General features: G+C 38.7%; 1 protein-coding gene across 2 annotated transcripts in view; it reads right to left on the reverse strand.

The window, feature by feature from the left end:
- LOC112056122 (interference hedgehog) overlaps window positions 1-14,921 on the reverse strand; it is a 73,120-nt gene that overhangs the window by 57,225 nt on the left and 974 nt on the right. The gene's annotated exons all lie outside the window — the stretch shown is intronic.

Genomic DNA, 14,921 nt, shown 5'->3' on the forward strand with positions numbered 1-14,921 from the left:
AAATAATAAATAAATGGAAAGTGTCCAATTGCCCGCGACTTCGTTTGTTTTTTTAATTCGTCATTTCTTAACCAATTTAAAAAAATATATTTTTTGTTGGAAAGATTATATACTTCCAGATTGGTCCCATTTAATTTACATGAAAATCGGTTCAGTAATTTTGTGTAAAATGAAAATAGCGAAATTGCCCGTACTTTGGCGCTTCCGTTCACTAATGAAAGCGCCACAGTATGGGCCATTACTGCGTGAACCGATTTTTATGAAAATTAAATGCTAGGACACACTAAAAACACAAAAATAAAATCTTTTTAACAATAAAATTGGACCGACTTCAAAATCACAAAAATAAACTAAAAAGCGAAAAATTATCGTATGTGCTACCTTCTGATCACTATGAAGGTGCCAACACAGTGATGCATTAACTAAAGCCGATTAAATCATAAACTCTTAGGATTTAAAGATAATTCTTTCCCGTGGTTCTTTCCGAAACAGCTTAAATTATACGTCACTGGCTTGGCACCGCGTTTAACGTGATCAGAAGGTAGCACATATACGATGTTAATTTTCGCTTTTTAGTTTATTTTTCTGATTTTAAAGTCTGTTAAATTTTTGTTCAACAGATTTTATAATTGTACATAAGTGTTGCAAGTTTCGATTATCTGTCTGCGTATCTGTTTCTGTGTAAACAAAATATAAAGAACAGATCACAGATAAATCAATGCGACTAAGATCATGTTAACTCGGACAACTGATTAGGTACCAGCGGCGACGGTTCCTAACAACCCGATTGCTATCGAACAAAAACGAAGCCTTTTAAAACAAGATTTACGGGCGTTAATAATAATTTAACGTAGTTTAAGTATCAAAATATTTGGAACGTGCTCACGAGATTACCGCCATTTGGAATGTTGAGTAAACTATTATTGTTCCGATAGTTGTTTCAGTCAATGGTCTTATAGCGAAAAGCTTCGACCAACTCCTTAAGAAGCTTTCACTTAACAGTTGGATCAAGAGTCGGATACAGAAGGCAGTGATTCTTGAGACGGCGCACATTGTATGAAGGTTCCTCACTCTGGAGCCCTAACCGCCGGTTGCTTGGGCACTCAAATGTCCCGCAGTGAGAGGGTTGATTTTTTTTTATAAATTATTAATTTGTATTATATTTGTAAATTAACATTGTTAAAATATTTAATATAGGACAAATAAAATAGTAAAATTTTACGTACTCAGCCAAAAACACATAAACGGGTTACCTTCTAGAAAATTTCAGTCTTCGCTACTGTTAGGTACACAATTAGTTTTTATTTTATCATAAGTTACAGTAAAAAACCATTGCGCTAATTTAAAAGGATATTTAAAAAAAAAGTCTGTTTTGAGTATGTCAATATTTAACACTCCGGTTAAAATCGTTTAGAAATTACCATGTGCAAAGTGACAATAATTACATTTGCATAGCAATCATAACTTTTGTGCGCGTTTCCATTTGCCCACTTTATACGTACGATACGAGTATCGATCCAATATTTAATATTAATTTTATTGTAAGTGCATGGAAAGTAGCTGTAGTAACTGAAATGCGCTCGTAAGAATATGCTGAGAGAAAAGAAAGAAAAGGACTAAAATAAAAACTGAGGACCTAGTGGCAGTTTCATACTGTTAATATCACGTTAACGTAAACGCGAATTTCTAAAGAATTGAAACAGCGTCATCTAGTAAATAAAATATAGCCTATGATACTCACAAATAACAAGGCTTTCTAAGGGTAAAAGAATTATTAAATTGGGTCCAGTAGATCCGGAGATTACCCCCTACAACACCACAAATACTTCTTTACTTCTTTATAATATTAGTATAGGTATAGAAGTATAGATATCGGACGTCAAAAATATGATCTGGTCGTATCTGTGTAATGGAGAACGTGCAACTTAACGTTCGAAAACCGTAAAACGCTTTATGTAAAGCTCTTAAAACATAATATTTGCATTTCCAATTGAATAAAGTAATTTACATTTCTAAGCTTTGACAAATTCTTGTTTAAACCTTTTAATAATTGTAAACTATATTTAATATATTGTCAATTTTCCCTTAGAGTTAGAGTTTGACGGCCTCCGTGGGCAGTGGTGTGCGCGGTTTATTTCAAAACGGAGGTCCTGGGTTCGACCCCGAATTCGGCCGATTGAGATTTTTTTAATTGGTCTAGGTCTGGCTGATGGGAGGCTTCGGCCGTGGCTAGTTACCAGCCTACCGGCAAAGAGAACCGCCAAGCGAATTAGCCAATTTTAAAAATATGAAATACCAAACTGACTCTTGGGTATAGAACCCAGGTAGACCTCACTGTTGAACCCCAGCACAACAAACTGCACCAGAGAGGTCGTTAATACAAATTATTACAGGCAAAGATTTTATACATTTAGATATGTCACTAGAGCGTCGAAACTGAGGCGAACAAAGGCTAATTGTCTTCATTTCATTTAGTTGCATAGCTAACAACAAAAGTTATTTAAACAAATATCCAATTATTGTCTACAAAGTCGAGTTGTGTGCTCAGGAAGTTTAAAAACTATCTATACATAATATAATGTAAGTAAAGACAAAACGACACTAACAGACTGTCAATCGCTGCACACTTGTGGAAAGTAAAAATAAAAATGTATTTTTTGCGTCAAGTCGAGCCGTCATGCACGCAGCAACCAACACACGATCAGTTATAGCTGTGGGTGCTGCAGAAACGTGGGAATAATTGATCATCAATGGCTAGCAAAATTGTGCATGTGTGCGCTCATTGGAGTAGCTTTGGATCACTTTTTGTCGTGATTTTGTAGGCACGTAACATATCTAATAGTACATAATCGTTGATTACAGGTCCTCAATCTAACGTACTAGTAGGTACCTTACTAATTGAGTAGGTAATCGAAGCGTAGGTACACGAGACAGTTCATGAATTATTTCGTAGTAATATTTCGTCGGCAGTCGGCAGTCGGTACTCAATGAGGGTTTGCTCGGCTGTGCTTAATTTAGCGGAACATCAACATCAGCCTCCGGAGAAGGGCTTTTTGGAATATTTAGGAAACTTTTTGGGCTAATGTCTCGGCTGCTTAACTAGTGGAGCACGCAGCTCTACTCGCGTTGATTTTTTCTGTTACCACGGAACTTATAGTCCCAACCAACCCATGACGTGCATCTGTCATGGGTTTTTCATTCATCGCTACAAGCCCCCGCCCCGCGCACAACATTTGAGGGCCTAGTGGCAGTTTGGTAGTGTTACTATCGCGTTAACGTAAACGCGAATTTCTAAGGAAATGAAACAGAGCTATCTAGAGGCATTACTGCACAACTGTTTCAATTCCATATAAATTCGCGTTTACGTCAACGCGATAGTAACAGTATTAAAATATTGAAAACTCCCACTAGGCACACAATAGTGTTACGAACGAAATTGCCAAGCTATAGATATATCAATAGCTCTACGGTTTTGGGTCCTACTCTAATTTAAATTTTGTAGGATTAGATCCCCGCTTGTTGGACAAATGTCTTCCTAGCGAAAGCTTTCAAAAGTCAAAAATTAAAAGCTCATTTATTTCAAGTTGTAATACTAATATTAGCTTAAAAGAACTTTTGAATCTTCAAGTTTGATTATTTATACAGATCCTACCGCTGGTTCGATAGGCAAGTTACGGTAAGAAGAGCTGACAAGAATATGAAACAAAAGCCAATGCTTCAAGCTAGGCTAAATAAATAAATAAATAAAAATATTATGTTTATGTCAGACGAATGAAAGACAGACAGATGAAAAAATTAATAAGCATTTTTGTCTATTTTTTATCACCTTTCAACTATTGCTATAATAAAATTCAATGTACAGACACTCAGTTTCTCTTTTATGTTATATATAGAAGTACGGTTTAAACGCTTCTGTAATGTCTCCTTTGTGCTATATTTTAATCCAGTTGCCTACATATTTAATGTAGCAAAAAATTAAAGGAGATAAGTAGGGAACGTAACATGATGGCATCGTTACGTATAATGCTATTTGGTACTTTAATGACACAGAAAAGGCTCAACATTTAACGTTCTTTCGAAATACCTTATTTGTATCACGGATCTCTAATTTGCTAGCTGGGCCTGAAGCAGCCAGACTTTCGTCATCGTATTATAAAGTGGTAAGTTGTGATTTTTTGTTTATTTGTTACGATTTAACTCAAATAACCCCGTGATATCTTACAAGGTAAGTTCGAACTTTGGACCATGGTCCAAAGAAGTTAGACGAGACGAGTGTATGTACTTTCATATTTTCTTTGTATTCTGTATTCTGAGGATATAATTTATGACAAACCAAGACCGTCAGTCACAGATTTACGTGTGCGAGTATGACAATTCTTTGAAAAACCACAGTTTAATATTAAAATTTAAGGATTACTTAACAAGGGTTCGTCATATTATTCCAAAAAGGATAGGTATAAAAATAATTATATTTAGAAATTGAATCTATAGCTTGGCAACTTCGTTCGTAACACTCCCGAATGTCCACGCGGGCCGGGAGGCGTGTAGGGATGAATGAAAAACACACGACTGATGCACCTCACTTCCCCGCACGCACGATTTCACACCCGCGCAGTCTTTCCCCCAGTCGCCCTCATATCATGGGAGTGTCACCAACGAACTTGCCAGGCTATAATAGTTAGGTACCTACTCAGTTACTAACACAGTTGAAAATAATAATAACCAACGTTCCCAGTTAAGTTTTCATTTCAAAAAGTAATTTTTTTACATTAAACAACTCACAGCGGACGCGGAAAAATAAGTCCGGTCCAGGGAAAATGTGGAGTGAAATTTTCCGTAACCTACTTTATATTTTTAGTTCCTTTATAAGAATCTGACCGGTCAATACGAAGTTTACAAGGAATTTTTCGTCTGTTATATTCTGCATTTGAAAAGACCGGTTGTAAGCAGAAGCACGCCGTTAAATTTAAAATACGTGAGTGTAGGGACTCCATCCATCTCCATCGCTGTGGAGATGCGAAGTGCCAAAAACTTGGTATACGTTAAACATGACAGTACATCCTCCTCCTTCAGTCGTGTTCCTCATATATGAGGGTGACCATCTCCACCCATGACTCTCAATTTTATTGTGTCACGCCATTGTGTTCTATCTTAGGCGGAGGTGTGACAGGATTGTTAACTAGGGTATGCTCTATAGATACAAAATGGAAATACAGGTTCGTAACGAGTTCTCAGGGTACAGGCATTTTTGCATCTATGGTGTGCACGCCACTGATCTTAGACCACCCAGAGGGTATTGTAGACCCTGGAGTCGAGTGTGCGGCGGACCTGATCAGACCAATGCATCGGGCTGCGGCCCCTGCAGCCTCTTTCCTTCCACTTTGCCAGTGGACCATCAGTATCTCGAGATTATCTCCATCTTTCCCCGGGAAAGTTTCCCGGCAGTGTGTCCGAAGTAACCAAGGATTCGCTTTAGGCAGACGATAGAGAGCCTTGGTCTGACTCTGAGTTGGGTAAGTATAAATGCGTTGGTCCGAAATGCAGTCCATGGTATCCGGAGCATTTTCCTCCAGCACCACATTTCGAACGCGTCAATGCGTTTGCCAAGTCTCAGCCCCATGAATAATGGTAAAAACCTTGCCATCACCACGACGACGACGATCATTCTGCTAAAAGAGTAACGACGAAGAACAGACTCCATTAATCTGAGATTTCATGGATATTGACTCTTTTACCCCGTGTGACTGCAACGCCTTAGGCTATACGAAATTTGTAACCCACAACTTAAACACTTTAACAACACATTATCAGCCTACTTTAATAGGCCATTACAGCTTGAGTTTCTCTCCTTGGGAGTATGAAGCTTAATCCACCACGTTTCTCAATGCGGATTAGTGAATTTAGGATGATGGTTGACTCTGGACCGATCAGTAGGCATGGGATAATTGACTATAATGACCGGGACTAATGGCGTAACACATTATACAAACAACTTTCAAACTCCGGGCTGAAAATTTCTACTGAGATTTATTAGGGGCAAGAATAGCTCAAAATTTCATCGTCCAGGCAGAAATCGTACCCAGAACCAGAACCTAAGAACCTATTCCTAAGAAACATTGAATGCATAAATATGGCCGAGGCTTTATCGAGGTATCGTGAATTGCAACATTCATGGCGACCCTACACATAGAGCGGTATTGTTACAGGGGTCCGTGGTATTTTCGAGCTCCTGCAAAATTAGCACGAGTTTTACTTGGAAATAGTTGCTTTGCGAGCTCAGAGCTACACCCTCCGCGTACAAATTGTTCGGACAAAAAACATTACGTTTCGTTTAAGCTATTTATTAAAACGATCGAGTTGTTTTATTCATCGATTATTATAAGAACAAGCGAGGTGCGATACGAGACTGACGGCACTGCAAAAAATGGCTAAGGGTTCATTTACACGAGCAGCACGTTGCCAACGGCAGCTGGCAACTGCTACCGACGGCAGTCAACGGCAGTCGACTGCAGTCTGCAGTCAGCGACCACCGACGACTGCAGTCGACTGCCAATGACTGCCGTTGACTGCCGTTGACGTTAGTCGGCGACTGCCGCCGAAACGTCGCCGGCTGCAGTCGTCAGTAGCAGTTGCTGCTCGTGTAAATGAACCCTAAGAGCTGGAAGTTCTAACTGAAATAAAATGCAGGACTGGTATGGGGAATCAACCGTCAGGACATGTAAGACACATCACACACCTATCGGATCTTTCAGTGTTTACGCCTTAAATACGCCTTGATAAATACGCCTTAATACGCATCGTAGGCGTATCAAGGCGTATTTTGCCTAGGAGTAAGCACTAAAATCGAACCCTAGATGTCTCAGATAGAGTCCACCCCTAAGATTTTATGCTATTAGATATACTACTCGAAACTGAAGCCAACAAAAGTGTGTTCAGGATGTGTAAAAACTATGTCATAAATATATAAGTAACGTAGGTAAACACAAAATTGTGCATGTGTAGTAGGCTTAGAAGACTAGCAAAATTCGGATCATTTAGCGGTGATTTTGTAGACATGTGCTTAACATATCTATAGTATTTAAAATCGTTGTCTCATTCCCATTTCCGTGGTGCTCTTGAGGCTTAGATTACACCAGTAACAAAACTCTTAGTACTTAAACACATCAAAAAGCATAACAAAGAGACACGAGTCACGACAAAACATTAATATTGACCTTTATAAACCCGGAAGGCTATCTCAGGACCCGATCAACTCATTACTCTGAATAGGTACTAAAGAGTCAAAAAAATTATATCTCTGTCATTTATCGACCACCCACATGCTTTTTAAGATACATTAATCCTGCATTATAAGTATATCTTATCTATATTTGGTCTGAAGGGTAGGTTGGTAATTGTGGGCATCATCATCATTATCAACCCATACTCGACTCACCGTTGAGCACGGGTCTCCTGTCACAATGAGAGGGGTTAGACCATCAGTCTACCACGCTGACCCAATGCGGATTGGCAGACTTCACACACAAAGAGAATTAAGAAAACTCTTAGGTGTGCAGGTTTCCTCACGATGTTTTCCTTCACCGTTTGGGACATGTGATATTTAATTTCTTAAAAGCCATGATAGCCCAGTGGATGACGTCTGCCTTAGATTCGGAGGGCGCAGATTCTAATAAACATAATAATAAACCACGGCGGCTAATCTCATGTTGAGATTAACCATATACGCAGGTGATATTATAGTGCACAAGAGTGTGTGCAAACACAGGTGCACTCTCTATTCCCTCACTCTCATTGTCCGATGGGACGGCTGACGAACATGCCCGATGAGATCAGGCGCAGAAGTGACAATTTTACGTGCTCTCCGAAGCACGGGGGTGTAACACCACCAACCAAAACATACAAGGAAAAATTTATGTTCACTCCCAGGGTGAATGAAATACACAAAATATTGGATTACCGTGGTGTTGTCTAGCTAAACGTACCTAAGTCTATATATTTTTTTATTTTTCACAAGTTAGCCCTTGATTGCAATCTCACCTGGTGGTAAGTGATGATGCAATCTATATAATCAATGGAAGCTGGCTAACGTGTTAGGAGGAGGATGAAAATCCGAGAAAATTTCGGTTTATACACAACATCATATCATATCATAAATCGCTTGGCGGTACTGTCTTTACCGGTAGGGTGGTAACTAGCCACGGCCAAAGCCCACCAGCCAGACCTGGACCAATTAAGAAAACCTCAATCGGCCGGGGATCGAACCCAGGACCTCCGTCTTGTAAATCAACCGCGCATACCACTGCCAACTATCAGTGAGTTCACTGTGCGTATACCGACACTTAGTACTTCAGTGTCTAGAACTGAGAACAACGTATACTTAAGCACGTGCTCCCAAGAGAAAAAAAACTTCACTAATATTAGAAAGCGGAAAACCATTACAATTTTCAACCCTATAGCAGATAGATAAGTGCCAAAGGGCTTTCGACACATCCTGTTACACGGTGGTCTTTTTAACCCGGAAAAATGATGGCGGCGTATATTTTTAAACAGTTTTAAAAAAACTTCGCTTGTTTGTGCTAATTATGGGTCTGTGATCGTCACACCTTCATTATTTTGTGATGCTCGTACCGTAAGCATAATAGGGATCTATGGAGATTGGGTCATAAAGTAAAACTTCATCATCATTATTAACCCACATTCGGCTCACAGAATGAGAGGGGTTAGGCCCATAGTCCACTACGCTGGCCCAATGCGGATTGGCAGACTTCACACACGCAGAGAATCAAGAAAAGTCTCTGGTATGCAGGTTTCCTCACGATGTTTTTCCTTCACCGTATGAGACACGTGATGTTTAATTTCTTAAAATGCACACAACTGAAATGTTGGAGGTGCCTGGACCGGATTCATATCAGAGGTCATATCCACTGGGCTATCAAGGATCTAATAAAACTTAAACCATCCCAAAAACTAAAATTGTTTTATATATATTTTCTTTGGGACAATATGAGAAAAATAGACACCGTGAGAGTGTTTGACAATGACATATACAAACATACAAGTACCTACTACATAAAACTTACTTAGAATACTGCTCGGATAAATAACCTTCATTGTGAAAGTCGGTTAAAATGGTACTTTATAGTTAGTTGTTTCGGTTCAGGCATCAACTATAACTCCGCATAACTATGACATAAATCATTTTCCGCGTAACAAAAAGCTCCCAAGTAATAAAGTATCGAAACTGGTTTGTCTAAAACTAGATCTGAACGAGGCGGAATAGCCGCATGAATATTTATTGGAAACTGCAGCGATTAATATTCTAAATTTATTTTATTGACTTATAGCTAAAAGGCTAACCTTTTGCATAGCATAAAAATGAAATTTATCTTATCTTTTTATGTAATATATTCATATATCTATACTTATATTACAAACGCGCAAGTCTGACTGTCTGTCTGTTAGCTTTATACAATATTTAAACCGCTGAACCGATTTAGATGAAATTTGGTATTGATATAAATTGGTCCTTGGTGTAGAACAGAGTAAAATAAATAAAAAATAAAAAAATAGGCTACTTTTTCTATAAAACAGAAATTTATTTGAATAGTGTCGCGGGCGTCCGCTAGTTTTCTGATTTTTAACATTTACTAGGCTGCTCCGCGATTATACCCGCGTAGTTCCCGTTCCCGTGTGAATAAGGGGATAAAATACAGCCTATGACACTCACAAACAACGTGGCTTTCTAGTGATAAAAGAAAATTCAAAATCGGATCAGTAGATCCAGAGATTACCCCTACAATACCACAAACATTACCTCTTTATAATATTGGTCCTGACAACAATCATAAATAACGTGCCATAAAAAAAAATCACAATCGGTATAGTAGACCCAGGGATTACCCCGTACAATACTACTTTTACCTCTTTATAATATTAGTATAGACAAACCGATAATCACACAGTATGGCGGTATTCACCAACTACGAGTCATCATCATCATCATATCAGCCGATAGACGTCCACTGCAGGACATAGGCCTTTTGTAGAGACTTAGAAACATCATGATACTGAGCCACCTGCATCCAGCGAACCCCTGCGACTCGCTTGTTGTCGTCAGTCGACCAACACTGCGCTTACTAGTGCGGGGTCGCCATTCCAGCGCTTTGGGACCCCAACGTCCATCGTCTCTTCGAACTATGTGCCCCGCCCATACTACGAGTACATCAATGCAAATAAATAATTGAGAGAAAAAAAAATAACCCTTGAAATGTTATCCAATATGCGTTATCGCTCGATATATTTCAATTAATTGGTAATAACTGGGGAATGGGCGATAAATTGAGGGCGGTAATCCGTGGTGGCTGTTCGTATTGCACCTGCGGTAGACGGTGGCACAACTAACTTTGGAATTCCAAAACAGATTAGAACACAATATAGATTAATGTTTAAGAGCCGTGATAGCCCAGTGGACATGACCTCTGCCTTCGATAGGTATCCGGTTAGGGAAACGCACCTCCAATTTTTCAGTTATGTGCATTTCAAGAAATTAAATATCACGTGTCTCAAACGGAGGAAAAACATCGTAAGGAAAACTGCATACCTGAGAATTTTCTTAATTCTCTAAGTGTCTGAAGTGTGTGTGTGTGCTTTTTTTTATTCTTTACAAGTTAGCCCTTGACTACAATCTCAGATGGAAGCGGGCTCACTTGTTACATCGTACCGGAACGCATAATCGCATGGCTATACGTCTTTGACGGTAGGGTGGTATCTAGCCACGGCCTCAAGCCTCCGACCAGCCAGACCTGGACCAATTAAGAAAACCTCAATCGGCCCAACCGGGGATCGATCCCAGGACCTCCGTCAAATAAATCCACCGCGGTTACCACTGCACCACGGAGGCCGTCAAAAAGCTTTCACAGATTAACTCGCAAACGAAGCCGCGGGCGTTCACTAGTACAATATAAATAGATATATAATTAGTCGATGCACACAAGTGATGAATCATCTGATATTTTTTCGCACAGATGCCTATGTCCCACAAATCACGTACGCATCTCCTTATCACCGTTAATATGTAATAAATAATAATCTTTAACCATACATTACGAACTTAAGTGCCTGTTACACAATATATTGTAATACCTAATTAATAAAATAATGGCTACCTACTTTTTAACGATATAAAATATCGTCACAATAAGGTTAAGTTATGTGCAATTTAAGAAATTACATATCACGTGTCTCAAATAGTGAAGAAAAAACATCGTGAGGAAACCTGGATACCTGAGAATTTTCTTAATTTTCTGCGTGTGTGGAGTCTGCCAATCCGCATAGGGCCAGCGTGGTGGACTTTTAGCCTAAGCCCTCTTATTCTGAGAGAAGACTCGAGCTCAGCAGTAAGCCTAATATGGGTTGATAATGAAGGTAAAGTTGCAATTCCTACAGCTCCTCTTCAAATTGTGATTTCACCTAATCTTAAGTGACAATGCAGTCTAAAATAGAAAAAGGCTTACGCTAATTACATGTTAAGTAACTGACCATTTCTAAGGAGCATCGTACCGGAACGCTAAATCGCTTGTTTGTTCGTCTTTGTCGGTTACTTTGTCATTGTAGACTTGTAGAGTACAGACGCCTCCGCAGTTTTATCCGCGTGGTTCCTGTTTCTATGGGAATACGGGGATAAAATATACCCTATGTTACTCGGTGATAATGTTGCTTTCCATTAATGGAAGAATTTTTTAAATCGGTTTAGAGTTTTGGAACCTCCCTACAAATAAACAAATCTTTCCTCTTTACTAATATTACAGAGTTTTTCAGATAACATGGGTACGTATGTATGATGTTTTTAATACGTACTATTATCGTGAATCAAGGCAAGCTTTCAAGAGTAAAACGAACTGTCACCCGCAAGTCACCCGCACCATCCTACATGAAACGAACTGTAGTGTCGAGAAATCTCTCAAAACCTTGATTCTGAACATTTATAGAGTCATACGACAGTAAGTAATGATAATTTTCATATAAAAATTTCGTCGACATAGCAAGTGTACGTAGGACTGTATTTGCAAAACAAATATTTTGATCAATCGTTCAAAATCAATTCACGCAACAGCCGGTAGCGTGTTTACTAAACAAACATCTGTGACTACAGTAACGGTGAAGAATCGGCGTTACCGATTTGTTTTTGCTCCTGTTTTAGAAATATTAAGTTCACTTGTACGGTATTTTTTTTTAAAGAATATTTGCCATATCTTTTATAATATGACCAATATTCCTATTCCCCTCCAACTAATCCGGAAAGACTGCTAGGAGTGCGTACGACAATAGATCAACTGGGCGAGAATCGAACCACCACCCCTCGGTGATGAGTCCAACCGCTCTTACTGTTGAGCTATTGAGGCTTAACTTAACTTAGCTTAGGTATTATACAGGTACTATATCTGAAAATTCCCAACACATTTTGAAGTCATAACTCTTCCCGTTCCGTCTCTTGATCTACTGAACGGATTTTGAAAATTCTTTTACCAATAGAAAGTCACGTTATTTTTGAGTATCAGTTACTATATTTTATCCCCGCGAAAACAGAAACCATGCGGGTAAAACCGCGCGGCGTCAGCTAGTCGTCAGAATATATAGTTGGACAAAGAATTTTCCAATTTTTATTTATAGTACATAACTACCCCAGTTAAAAACGTTATACACGCCTCTGTATGCACCTTTTGCTAGGTAACAGGTTTCAGGAAGATTCCAGACCCCTCAACCGTCCAAGTATAAAATATTCTTTTAAATATTTTCATAATATCAGAAAAGAGTTTCCCAGCCGCCAGTCACTAATGCTAGCCAGAAACGGTCAATTATTCTCACGTTTCTGTAGCACCCACGAATGACTTGTATAGTATGACGCGTTGGTACTGCCGTTTGCTTTTCAGAAACGTAAGAATAATTGACCGTTTTAAACCGAGACCGAGACCGAGATAAAAGCGGATTTACATTTGTCTGACGTGTCGAGTTGTGACGCATCAGATCGGTATCATACATTTTGTACGGCAACTTTGACACTTACGTGTTGTGACATGTCGTGATGGCGGTGATAGGAGGGGTAGGGTAGGGGTAGTTGAAAGTTTACGTCGAGTTTCACGCGGACGAAGTTGCGGGCGTCGGCTAGTGAACAATGATTTAAGACCCTTTAAAAAAGTGTCCCGGAGATAAAATCAAAAAAAAAATGCGTGCGTGCAAAGTACACATGGCAGAAGTGAAACTTCTTTGGCGAACTAATTTATAAATCTTGTTTATATTTATAACTAAAAACTAGATTTCCGAGACTAAGAGAAAGGGAAAAAGGAAGATAGGTTAGGAATTTAATTGTCATTAAATATAAAAAGTGTTGACGGTCTCGATCGATCTCTCTCTCTTTTTCGACACTTCCATTGCATACCGGCGTGACGATACATCTGTAATAATTTTACCCTCATGCGCCTAAAGAAGTTTCACTTCAAAAATAGTTTTATACATGGATTAAATTCAAAGTTCACAATAGAATAGCGTAGCTACTTCAACCTTCACAAAATGTAATAAGTCTGGCTCTCGCATGCCCGCATTCTATAAAGAGATTCCCCATTGTGTCAACAGTCGCGTTTAGACGCATCGTTATCTTCTGCGACTGACCTACAAGTTATAACGCATCGTACGTCAGCGTCCAGCAGATTCTGTATTCGTAATCAGGGCACGATCTCTTGAGCGCGTTATCAACTGAGTAATCGACCTAATACTTCCCTATTGTTTACCTGTAAACTGAATCTATGATGGCCACATGGCGCAGTGGATATTGACTCTCCTTTTCGCATCTACTGAAGAATAAGTTTATTGCTGTTTTACGTCATGGTGGAAACATTTCTGACCTCTATTTCAGAAATTTATTTCATCATAGACAGAAAACATCATAATAGGTAGGTACAAAATGCAATATCTACCCTGAAGAGTTATTAAGAGAAGATTTTTTTTCATTTTGTACCAATATGTGCCTACCTAGTACCTACCCTAGTTTAAAGACTTTGTGCACGCCACTATCTTGTTACACATTAAGGTGCTGATAGACTTGAGCATTCACTTGTAACAGAACATCGAGCATTTGCCGTTTTTATATTTGTCGAACTAAACAACGACTTGTACATATGTTTTCTGTGGACAAGCATAGAGCCAAATATTGCTACGAACATCTTGAGAATAGGGTAGTTGACTTATCAAAATTAATATAAACAATATTAATTTCATGTAGTACATGGAATAAGGATCCGAAATATATAGATATCAATAAATAAAAGATAAGGATTCTTAAAAATCTTTATTTATTTATCACGTATTTTTTCAAATTTTCCAAACGTCTAAAACGCTGTCGTCCATTTTGTGACGTCACTAACACACTTGATGTACTTCAAACTAAATTGATGTTTAATATTTTTGTCAAACGCTCCGTTTGTAAGGGATTTATTATAGTGACGTCATGAAACAGTTGAAATATAGACCGTCATGGCCGATGAGCGTTTTGGCTCCTATTGTCAAAAACATTAATTAAAAACTAAAATTTTCTTGTAATCACGTCTCAAAAAATATTATTTTTTTTTTTCAATTTTAATTTAGTAGAACGATAATAATCAATTTAAGTAAGACCATTTAAAAAAATGTCAACTAGCATAATCTAGCGAACGCTCATTTGTTTGAGCTGCTCGATAAAATGTTCGCCAGAACGCTCGATGGAATGGTCGCAAAACTGTTTTCGTATTTTTCTGTGATGTAACATTCGCACGAATGCTGCAAGTGCAATGCTCAAGTCTATGACCACCTTTACGTACATCTGTGTAACTAAACTCAGCTGACTAACATCCCCACATAGTGCAATATAGATGAGTAGCAGGGGCGATGGT

This window comes from Bicyclus anynana, chromosome 16 (assembly GCF_947172395.1).
Source record: "Bicyclus anynana chromosome 16, ilBicAnyn1.1, whole genome shotgun sequence".
Classification (NCBI taxonomy): Eukaryota; Metazoa; Arthropoda; class Insecta; order Lepidoptera; family Nymphalidae; genus Bicyclus; species Bicyclus anynana.